The sequence below is a fragment of the Mycteria americana genome, chromosome 2, assembly GCF_035582795.1.
Source record: "Mycteria americana isolate JAX WOST 10 ecotype Jacksonville Zoo and Gardens chromosome 2, USCA_MyAme_1.0, whole genome shotgun sequence".
Classification (NCBI taxonomy): domain Eukaryota; kingdom Metazoa; phylum Chordata; class Aves; order Ciconiiformes; family Ciconiidae; genus Mycteria; species Mycteria americana.
In genome coordinates, this window is record NC_134366.1 from 145,902,428 (window position 1) to 145,914,637 (window position 12,210).

Here is a 12,210-nt window from a genome sequence, read left to right on the forward strand (position 1 = left end):
ATAGCCATGATAACTGGACTTTAGCATCACAAATGTATTATCCTTATTGCAAAAAATGAAGAGAAGCAAAATGTCAAATAAAAGACTAGTTTTTAGAGATAAAAGTATGAATAAATGTCAGCAGCTAGATAGTAGCAGTTAAATGTATTCCTGAGTACAGAACAGAAAAAGTGCTTTTGCTTTGCCGTCCTTCAGAAAGGGAAGACTTTCTTCCCCAGAATTCCCAGTCAGCTCCATTGCCTTGTACTAGCAAGTCTGACGAGTACCTTATCCATGCTTCCGCTCCTTTTCTGGGCTGCTATGGGCATATGTGAAGGCAGAACTTTTAATGGCTAGCAGTTACTTTTGGTCCTCATATAAAACAAATAGTTCCCTGGGCTTATTCTTTTGCCTGTACAAAAACACATTTTAGCACAACTTGATCATTATCACTTCATTTTGAATACACAATATATTGTTTTACAGGACCATTTACAAAACATTGACTCGCTTGTATACTTTGGTGGAAGCAGTATTTCCATCACAACACCCTAGTATAGTGTGTATTTTATATTAATTAAATATATTGTCAAATACTTTCTTCTACTGCTAACTTCTTAGTGACTTTTACAAAAATGTAGGCATTTTAAAATAAACTGATGCTTAAAAAATACTATGTTATCTCACAACGATAGTGTCGTACTAAATATAGTTAATTGACTTGCTATGTATGTAATACAGTTGTAAACCTTAACACTCAGTTCTGATGTTTATTACCAGGATTAATGTAAGCAATCTTTATTTAAAGAACATTTAATGTTGTTCTTTTGTATTCCTTCAGTAAAGAAAAAAGACCTGGAAATCTCATTGGGCTGAACTGTCTTGATTGGCTTCTCAATACTTAGCAGAAACACAGAAAAGAATTAGTCATGGGAGAGAAAAAGCCAAAGATAAAGGAATACTTTATCTTTGTTCTGCTGAATATGTATATTTAATGGTTGCCTGAAAACCTTGTGTAGCTTGGTGTTTGTGCTCATATGATAAAACTGTTTTAGTTAATATACAAACAACAACGTTGGCAATTTTAATGCGCATGGAAATACTTGAGGTTAGACAGCATGGTTTGAAATGGGAAACACTATAAAGACATGCATAGAGCCTGCTAGTAGGAGGCAGACTGGATAATGTTTGAGTAATCTGTTTTTAGCTATCTCAGTGACATATATCCCTTAGAAATATAACTTTAAGGACTTAAAATCAGTGATTTTTTGTAATTTCCTCTTTTTGCAAACTATTAAAAGTTTCAAAATAGGTTAGAAGACTCAAACAGGCTCTTAAATGTTATTGCCTGCCAAATAACGTAGAAAGCAGGTTCTCTTAAATAGCAGGAGTAAAGACTGACTGCATTTGAAGCAGTAGAATGGGAATGAGGGAACTGGTCTACAGACTTCCTGGGATACTTCTGACATAGTTCATAATTTGCCTGATTGTCCTTGCCTCCCAGAGGTGTTCTTGAGCTGTGTCCATAAATATTTGAAATATGGCTACAGGGTCATGAGGATGTCAAGAAAAATAAACACACAGGAAACCTATGGACAAAGGAGAGAAGAGGCTTCAGCTCTGACATTACAAATTACACACCTTTGTGACTTTCCAAGCAAAATTTTTTGAACAAATTCTCTGTACAGGGGAAAACATTTCAGAAATCAGTGGGGCTGAAGTAAAGCAATCAGTAAGTAGGTCCATCTTAACTCAACCCTCAGCTTCAGTGGCTAAAAAAAGTATTATAAAAATTTATTTTCCATGTAAAGGAAGAAAGATTGTATGAAGAAGCTGGGTTTGTTTTCCTAGCATTTAGCCCTGTGACTCATGTCAAAAAAGAAGATCTGAAAGGAATTAAAACACTTCACATCAACAGCAGTAGAAGCAAGCTGATTAAACATGTTCAAGTTCTTGGTAATCTTTAAAAAATACATTTTATGGGAATAATAGCCTGTTGACTGAGTGCCAGTGAAGAGTATAAAGAATAATAAGACAAGGAATAAGATTAGTATTTAAAAGTCTCTTTGCATTGGCAGGTTTGGTTCATTGAGCTGTAGCATATTACATCAAAATACCGTACTTGATTTGTACTTTTTGAAATACAAACCACTTATTTGACCCTGGATTTTGAGGTGCTAGGGGACAGGTTTTGTAAAGCAGCTTAAGAGTCAGATTCATAACAGGCCAAAGGCAGGTTTTAGCTGAGAAATTTCACATTTAATTCAAAGCTCCCTTCTCAGGGGCTTATAACTCGATTGTTGTCCATGTAGAGTTAGTTGGTGCCTAATTAGCAGAAATTAGCTGGGGTCTCACAGCAACAGGATTTTGGTACCCTCAATAAATATATATGCTTTATTTGTATGTACAGGAAGAGGTAGTTACCATCTTTTATACAGCAGCTAGTGATCAAAGATTTCCTCTGAGAAGAGGAAATCTTGGCTCTGGGCCTTGCTTATTTGTGATAGTGTCAAATACCCATTGTGAAAATTATTTTTTCCTTTTTCTAAAGATTCAACAATGTTGTAATATAAATACATACTGAAATCAAAGTTCTTCATTCCTCCTACAAGGTTAGTATTTCAATTACCTTCTAGATTAGTTCCAGGCTCTGTGTTGTACTCTGTCTTCTCAGACTTCACAGGTCTTTGCATTCTTTTCTGCACAATGGCCCAGCAATTAGGAAGGCCACAGAATTTCCTCCCACATCTCTCTAGTCTAGACTTTACATGGGTAGTTACAGAACTCTACTGGAATGTGAGAGATAGGGGTTTGAACTCCCTTATTATGAAAGAGTGGAGGTAAAACAGCTAGGGTACTATATGAAAGGTGGAAGCTATCAGCAGCTTCTGCTGCTTTTCTTTTTTTAGTCAAACATTTAGAGGAAAAGTGAATGTTCCTCAAGTACCTAAACAGAAGTGTAGTCACTGGGAGACAGTCTGGAGTGGACTGAAGTTCTTTTTGAGCAGCCCTTCCTTTGAGGTGCTACGTGTTCAGGGATGCTGATTGAAATTCTTGGTTGTTTGCTTGGTTTTTTTTTTTTACTCTGTCTGGGCTTCTCATGTAGGATATAGAATTTCTGACTCTCTCAAAAGCACCAAAATCTCATGTGTTATAGAATGGCACTAGCATTTAATTTGCGGGTGGGTATATAACCTTTTATATATCCTCTGGGTACTTTCCAAAGCATCTAGGCTCTGAAGATACTAAATATCACTGAAAATTAACATGATAACCTCCCAGATGGGAGGTTCTGCCTACTTTATGATCCAGAGCTGCAATTGTAGCATGTATAGAAATACCTATGATAGTTTTAGTCTAGCTTTCTCACTCAGGTCCTACCAAGAGCAAAGCGATGTCAATATGGACTTTAGTAAAAGCTGCATAAATATGTCTGTGAATCTGGAAAAAATTTTTGAGGCACTTGTTGATTTAGTAGAAGTAGGAAGACCAAAAACCAGAATATTGGAAACAGGCCAGTTCTAGTGAGGAAAAAGTGAGAAGGAGATGAGGACAGACTTCAGAAGAGCAGTACTTAAATATGGTGCTGACAGTGTTTGGAGAAAGGGAAAGAAAAGGGATGAGTTGGAAAGAATCATACTGCAAGGAGCTGCTAGGAGGATGAAAGAAATTGTGATACAGAGAATGATCATGTAGACACCAGCTAGGAGGTAGAGGCTGGATGTGGCCTTCTAAATAGCGTAATCACCAACAGAGCTATTGAACAACAGTGTGTAAAACAAGTGAAGCATTTGTATAGCCAGTCAGTTATGGGAGGCGATGAATATGCAAAGAAACTATGGCAATTGGATTCAATATCACAGAGAACCTGTAATTAGGTGAATCACACTTTGTTAAGTACATAAAGAAATGCAGGGAATAAATTAAAAAAATGAATCCATTATGGAACAAACTGACTAAGCACAGAGAATTAATTACAGAGTGAAGTAATTATGCAGAGAATTAATCACAAAGCAAGCTAGTGAGAGAGAGGGCAACTGAGGAGGTGGAGATGAGGCAATGAGTAGCCAACAAAGATGCCAAAAGTACCAGGTGTTGCTGAGTGATATAAGTGGCCAAGTTTTAACCAAACAGGCTCCAATTGTGCCTCCTGCTGAGTTCTCATCTGTGCTGGGAACATCATGCTGCCTTGTGAAGTGCTAGGAGAAAAGAAGGTGATGGCTAGTTTTGGCCATGTGAGAAGAAGGGGGTGAAGATAAGCTCTACTCAATCTGTTGGTTTGTGTTTCAAGACTATGGAGCTGCAAAATGGGACTATGATTAGAGGCTTTACTGGTCTGTTTTATTCTGGTTATACCAGAGAAACTAATAAGAGATCTTGGAAGGGCTTTTCTCTAACTAGTTTTAACTTCTCCATTTAACTGATCTCCCTTAACTAGTGTTGGTTGAGCCCTGGCTGTGCGTTTAATAATTCTCACCAAATTTGTATATACACTACAAAATGCTTTCTCTAGTCTCTTGTTTGCTTACCCACAGATATTCTTATAGTCTTCTTCTAGCAGCTGTCCACATGATTTTAGGTCTGATACAAAGCTCACCAAGTTTTGCAGGAGTCTTTATCTAGACCTTCCTGTGAACTGCTTGAGACCAGCCTCACTTTTCTGCCCAGAGATAATGGAGTTCCTTATTCAGCTCGGACGGTGAGGACTTATGTACAGGGCACGGGAATTCATAAGCTTCTCCTGAGGTGTGGTGCCTGTGTAAGTTCTCTGGCTTGTATAGCTGTTGTCTATCTAACTCATTAATACCCACATGAAAAGGAGAAACTGTTTTGTGGCTTGCTTGAAAGTGAGACTTGAAGCACCTTCCAGAAAACTATGGATTTAAAAAAACCCGAAACACAGAGCCTATGTTTTTCTCTTTTCCTAAAGTAATTGATAAGGTAGTTGCTTCTATGCCACCACTTATTTTATATTTTAGAAGGGGGGGAAAAAAAAAGTAGTATAGTATCCCAAAATATAGATTTATGAATTACATTAATCTGTAAAATTAGGTCAGATTTTGGATGGGAACAAAAAAATTTTCTATAATGATACTTCATTCTGTCATGGGATAGCATCTGTAATTTAATGTTGCTAAAAAGCCACGAAACATCAGATTTGATTTTTTCCATTGTTGGCTTATTGCTACAGTTAACTCATGTCAGATTTTTGTTTTCCATTGATTTAGTGCTGCAGCCATTATATAACAATATAATTGCATTAAATGGACTTTGTTTAAAGTTTCATTATATGAGGAAAGGAATTGTGATACTTGTTACGATTACACAGAGCACAAGTAAGGATTATGCAAGTTTCCTTGTAGTCTTTTTCCAGTTGTCCCTCTCTCCTTAAATCATCTTTATCACAGAAAGCTGGACGTTCCTCAGCCATTGCTTTGCTGCACCAGTGAAATGAACCCAAAGGAAACGCATGAGGTGACAAGAAAACTGGACTTGGTGTTTTTCTCCAGTACTGGAAGATGGAAAAGGAAAGGGCTGCACCACTGATGCTGTAAGGGAGGGAGGAGGGGACATGGCCCAGCAATAGTTGTTGCTTCACCCATCCTGAGACTTTATTTTGGTGGCTGCTGCAGCAGTCATTCTAGCTCTGGTATAAGCAAAATAGGCTTGGCTATTGGGAGGTGGGGGAGGAAGGGGGCAGAATAGCCATGGCCAGCTGCCACTGTTTTCAGCAATCAGCTGCTTAGGCAACTAATTACCTTGTATTACTGCCCTGAGTTCTATGTTCCTGTGTTCTAGTCCTGGATGTCTTCTGAATAGTCATGGCAAATCATTTTTAATGGCATTGCTTTTTTAAAATTATTTGTTTGTTTGCTTTTTTTGAAAAAGTTTTGAATGGCTGTTCCAACGAAAGATTTGAATGTCAGATATTTTAAAGTCTGTCTTGTCTTTGTAGTTTTTTAATACATGAGAAGTATACCCAAAAGATATCTTAAAAATATACAGTTTTCTTTCTTAAGCTACTAAATACCTTAATTTTAAAGTAAGGTTTCTAAGAAGTCAACTTACAGTAAGAGGAAATAGATTTTGTTAGACTAGCTGATTAAAGTGGACAAGCTCATGAAGGGACTATGTGCTTGAAAGCTTGTTGCCTTTTATTATTGCTGGATAGTGCTTGTATTTCTGTAACAAATCATTGGTTTGGGGTCAATGGGAATTCGGAGTTCTTAGTTTCTTCCACAAATAAAACCCAAGATCAGCACCTGGCTAACCATTTGGAAGAAGAACAATTTTATTTACAGCCCTATATAGTGTACATATATTTTGTCCAGATAATGGAATACTCATAAATAGCTTATTACTGACCTTGTTGCTTTGGTATGGGTTCTGCTTTCTTATTGGTCTCTGCTTTCTGTGGTTCATCTGTTTTTTTATTTTCACCCTTAAAAAAAATAAACAGGATCAGAAACTGTAGACGTTCGTTGTTGAGAATGATAAGCATGGTTTGATGTCTGCAACATTCTCCTAGGAATTTGATTAACCAAGTTGACACACACTGAGCTTTGTTCCAGGGTGTTCTGTGTGTATTCTTGGACAAGACTTTCCAGATAGGTTCACAAGAGGACTTGGAAGCTGAAATAAAAGCCTGATGTCTTCACATCTGCTGTGCAATTGCAGTTACTTAGCCTGGAGTTCTGCCGCTGTATGTTCCCAGAGCCTCCTTTGTGTTGTCAAGGCTGACTTGTTCAGTGCTGCCACTTACAAGCCAGTCTGCATCTCTGAATTAATCATTCTTCTGCCTAAACCTTCTGCTGGGCTAATAGACCTGATATGTTTTGAGCTACCTTACCGCAATGACAGATCTCAATCTTTATGAAATATGGAGGCAGTATCAACTTTCACTGCAAAAGGTTGACCTCCTCCCACACTTACTGGGTTAGATCCATGAACCAAGTCCTCATGTTCATCTTGGTTCGTCTTGCCTTTCACAGAGTGGCCCTTGGAGGAGGGAGTGAGAAGTGCGTGGGGAGTCTTAGGTGTTCATAGTACTATGTAACAGTGTAGTGCTAATCAAGCCTATGAGCATTTGTTATCCCAGATAGAATGAATTTGCCTGGTGTTTATCATGCTGATTAACAGGGAAAGATATTAGATAGTATAAGCATACAGAAAATTATTTGACTTTAGGAGATTTCAGGTCTTCATGCACTTTTTTCCCCATCTCCCTCTCCAAACTCAATGACCTTCTCTTTGTTTCTGGGAGTTTCTGAGATTTATCGGGGGGTTGTCTTTTTCTATGGAAGTATTTGTTTTCTCCTGTCTGCTTTTATTCAGAGAATCTGGCACTGAAGTTCTAATATACATATAAAAATAATTACATTAGATATTATACATATATAAATGAAAATTAAAAGCCCAATCAATCTCTGTGCATACTAGAGGTACTTGCACAATATTTTCTTTGTTTCAGGCTTCCTCCTAATAGCGTAAGAACATTAATGTGAGAATAGTGCTCTACAGTTACCAGATACTATGTGCATTTCTTATTTTCTCTTTAGATGGTATCTCCTTTCAGGCAGAAAATGTCTTAATCCTTGACCCATTCATCTATCTCCATCTTAACAGTATTTATAATAGTGGAGGCTGATGGTGATATGATCTGAGCACTGCGCTGATGTATGGAATTGTTCTGGCGAAAAGAGCAATCCATGTCTCCAGGGAAATCTAAATATGTATTTTTTCCTAGAGCAGTTTGCCAAGAATGCACAGGGCTGCACAGAAGTCAGCTGTTGAGATTCAGGACTTTTCTTCTTTCAAGACAATGTTTTATTGACCCAAGAAAACTGATGTGCAGAACTTTGAGAAGCATGAACAATACTTTGCCTGCAGATCTGCAGTATACGAAGTTTGTTGAACAGAGACATTTTTGCCATTTTGTGTGGATGGCAGTATGGATATGCCTGTTCATCAAACAATTGGTTTTTGCACATTTATAATAATGACAAATAAAATTTGAGTTTTAGTTGGGCTGGATTGAACTGCACCTCTTATTGAGGTTGTACAAACCTATGAGCTTCACAACAACATCAGTTCTAGGAAATGATTCAGTCCTACGAACATTTATGTTTCTATCAGTTTTACTTAAAACTGTAAAATTTATGGAACTCCTGTACGTGTAAATCAAGGCTCCCAGAAGTTAAGTCGGAGTCTTTGTATATGCTCGACTGTTGTGAACGTGTTAAAAGACACTACTTAGTTAAAATTAACTTTATAATGGTGGAGTTTCAATTGTTTCATTAAGCAAGAATTCAGATTAATAGCTCAGGCTGATACTAAAGAACTCGTTTCACTTTCCTAATTATTTGGTGAAACCCTAAATTGTTGCCATTTTGCCTTGTAAAGTTTTGATTATGTCAAGCTGGAAAAAAACCAAAACACTCTCTAGGACATTACTGGGAAAAGATAAAAATTCAAAGTAACAAGTGAAGGAGTATCTATCCTTCTGTCCCATTTTAAAATATTCCATTAATTAAAATGAAAAGAATGAGTTAACTTTTACAGTAAAGAACTGCTGAATAAAAAATATAGACTGTAGACTAATACGACTTACTGTATTTTTCGAACAGGAGTTATATTAATAAAACCAAGCCAAATAAAATACTTCTTAAAAAAGCTACTAAATCACTTTGCCTTTCCAACAGTTATCAGGAAGCAGGCTGATATATACCTGTATGCCATTCCAGTATTCAGAAAAGATATCCTGACATTTTCTGCCAGCAGGGAACAAGATGAAGAGGAATACATCAGCACATCAAAAGCAGCCATACCAGTATTTCTAATTCTCTGTTTGCAATGTTGATCAAGATCTCTCATAAGCTTGTACTATTGCAGGTTAGCCCTATTTGGAAAGCAACTTGCAAAAGGAGGAAATCTATATTTTCTTCATAAAGAAAAGGCAGGAGGGAGGAGGGGAATAAAGGCACTTATTTGATTTTGCTAAATAGAGATTGATACCATGCACAGTAAGTATGTTTGAAAATCTAACCTTTGGGATTTACTTACATAAATACTTTCTAAACAAAAGGTAGTATTACTGAGTCTATACTAAACAATAAAAACTATACCTGGCCTGTAGATGCCTTGGGTGGTAGAGGGACACCTTCATTCTTGCAGTCTGCTTCCTCAGGTGATAATTTTGCTCTAGAAAATACTGCTTTTAGTTTTTTAAACATCTTGCCCATTCAGCTCTCCTGAAGCCTCTATAACTCTTTTACCATGAACAGGTATATAGCACATGTTTTCTTGCCATCAGTAATCAAGCCAATTAGACACTTAATCAGGTTTAGGTCTGATTAATGCCTTAAAGAAATTCCTTGCACAGTCTGTTTCAGTGATGGCTTTTTCTCACCATAGTACTTTTGCTTTATGGTGTAGATTAAGCTATTTCTGGCCTTGACGGTTACACTATATACAGACTCAACTTTTCATGCACAAATTCAGAGGAGCGTGAACACTCTCCTCTGAATTTGTGCATGAAAATAAATCAGAATAAAGCAGTATCTAATCTTTTATATACTGTATATTAAACATTTAGTTTATATTTAGAAATGAAGTTTTAAGTCCTAAAGACACCTATAGTTTAACCAGGAAATGAAAAAGATTAATTGACCAATAATCACCAGCTACCCAGTAGATTACCTGAGATCTCAAGAGGTTTAATTTCTTTGCAGTCCTGAACTTTATTTTTTTTTGTTTTTTGAGTGGATGACACTAAAAGGTCTTCTGTTGGGGTTTGTTTTAGCAAGTTTATGCCTGGTTTTATTCCACCCTTCTTATTTTAAAACATGGAAATAATTTAATCTTTCATTTTCCAATGTATTTACAGACAATACTATTTTATGCAGCGTCTTAGCTACAATTCTGATGAGATTAAGTTTTAGATGAATGTCCTACAAATTAGTAAAATATACATTTTTATACAGTTTACAACTAGGACATAATTTTGAGAGTCTATAGGCTTTGGGTCATCCTATATAAATCTCTATAAAATCAAGCACGGTTTAGTTTATAGGTAAAACTCAATTTCAAATACATCTAGTGCTGTGTTGATTCAACCTCTGTTAACAAGGGTCTTTACAACTTAATTATCTCTTCTTGTCCTTAATTCCTCTTTACTTATTACAAGCCTATGCCTTCACTTTAAGCTCCGAATTTGAGCTAACAGCTAATTGATTTATGCTGGTCATCAGGGCATCAAGAAATGCAGAAACCTACTTCTTTGAGTTGTTTCCAACTCAAATAACTACATATTTACCAATTGTATTGAAGTATTGAAAATGTCCCAATGGCCACCTCCTTGCGGCTTCCGTTGTCTGGCAAGAATGGTGTCTAATCCTTATTCTACCATAAGTAGTAACTGTAAGAATGAACCAACAATTTTCATTAGTCAGTTTGCAAGCCTTTTTCCTATATCGACATTTATGAGGCAGACCTTATAATAGTTGGACTTCAGTCTTGTAACTGGGAACCCCCTCACATGCATGATTTCATTGCTGTTAGATGCAGCAAGAACTTGGAACCTCCCTTTTTATTAAGGTCTGTGTTCTGGCTTACTTTGAAAGCAATGCAATTCTTGCTAATGCTTCAGTCTGTGTTTAAGCTTAGTGTTTGAATGACTAAATTATAAATGAATAGCTAAAGTATTTTCACTTATTTATGCAGGTCTGGACAATAGGTAGCTTCTTTTCTTTTGGATGTGAAATTCTGCCTCCATGCTCTTTTTACATCAGCTCATAACAGAAGGATCTCAGAAGAAATCCTAGAAAACAAATTAGTTTTTCTGTTACTATGTGAAATTTTAGTGGATTAAATTGGTTAATACAGAAAACTTTAATCAATTGCCACATACAAACTATACCTGCAGACTGAGCCTTTTAGAGAGCAACTGTTTTCTCATTATAAAAAGGAAATTCTTCATTATTAAAATTTTTTAGAATAAGTAATTTTGATCCTTGTTTATTAAAAATGGTAAAATTGTGCATAAAGCATAATACAATGAAAATATATAGCATTTATTAAAGGAAAATACGTATCTCTTAAGAATTTCTGCAAAATTATGCACATATTTCTCTTAAACAAATGCCAAGCAACAACATATTTTAATTATTTTTTTTATTATAGTGTTTATGCTGGTTTTAATTTATAATTAAAAGGCATGCAAAAGGAGCGTAGCAGACATTAAAAGGAAAATGCCTTTGGGAACTGTTAATAACTATTGACATCCGCAGTTAATGAATGTTATATTGGTTTAGTCTGTGACTAATTAAATAAACGTTTGAAACCCCTTCATATGATGTGATTTTGTAAATAATAAGCAGACCACAACAAACCCAATATTTTGATACCAGTGGAGATACAAGTTCATCTCCTGACCCTGGTAAGATGATTAATCTGCTTCAATATTTCATTTCTCTTCTATGTACTATGGCTATTTAGTTATTTTTACCAGGCTCTGAACATGCTAAAAGCACTTCAGTTAATCGAATATCATGATGCACTGTTAAGTAAGAAGATTAAGAATGCAGCAGCAAAGCAGATAGCCTGTATCCAGTTAGCTTCTTATCTATGTTGGCTTTGACCAGTGCTTACTATATGCTGTATTTATGGTAAACCCTACAGGGTACAGGGATTTCAAGGCTGTCTCATACATTCTCTAGGTACAGGTGGAGTACATCCTATGTTTATTAATGATGTACGCCCTTTCCCATTTTTTTCCTTCAAGGAACTGTTGCTCTTCTATTTAAAATTTTGGCATATGCATCAGCTTTCCAAACTTTTGATAACATTTTTCTTCAAGGGATTTTTTTTTTAATCCAAAAGTAAATTTGAAACAAGGCACTCACAGACTGGATCTTGTGTTCTAAACTTGCACAAGAGATTATTCTCCATGAAACATAGCAGGTGTCTTAGAAACTGAGGTAATTTAAATGCTGTACGTTCACTTGATTTGTAATCACTGCTAAAACAATTGTCAGGACTCTTTTCCACCACCCCGTTTGAAGCTGTATTAAAGAATGCAGTACTTCTTAAATCATAAAAATATACCAAAGGAAGCATGACTTCTTTTTCTGGATAATTAGGATAATGAGAAGAAATTCCATTCTTCAGGACTGTTCTTGGAGGTGTTGTGGGGTTTTTTCCTGTTTTTTTTTTTCCCCCTGGTGGTACTTA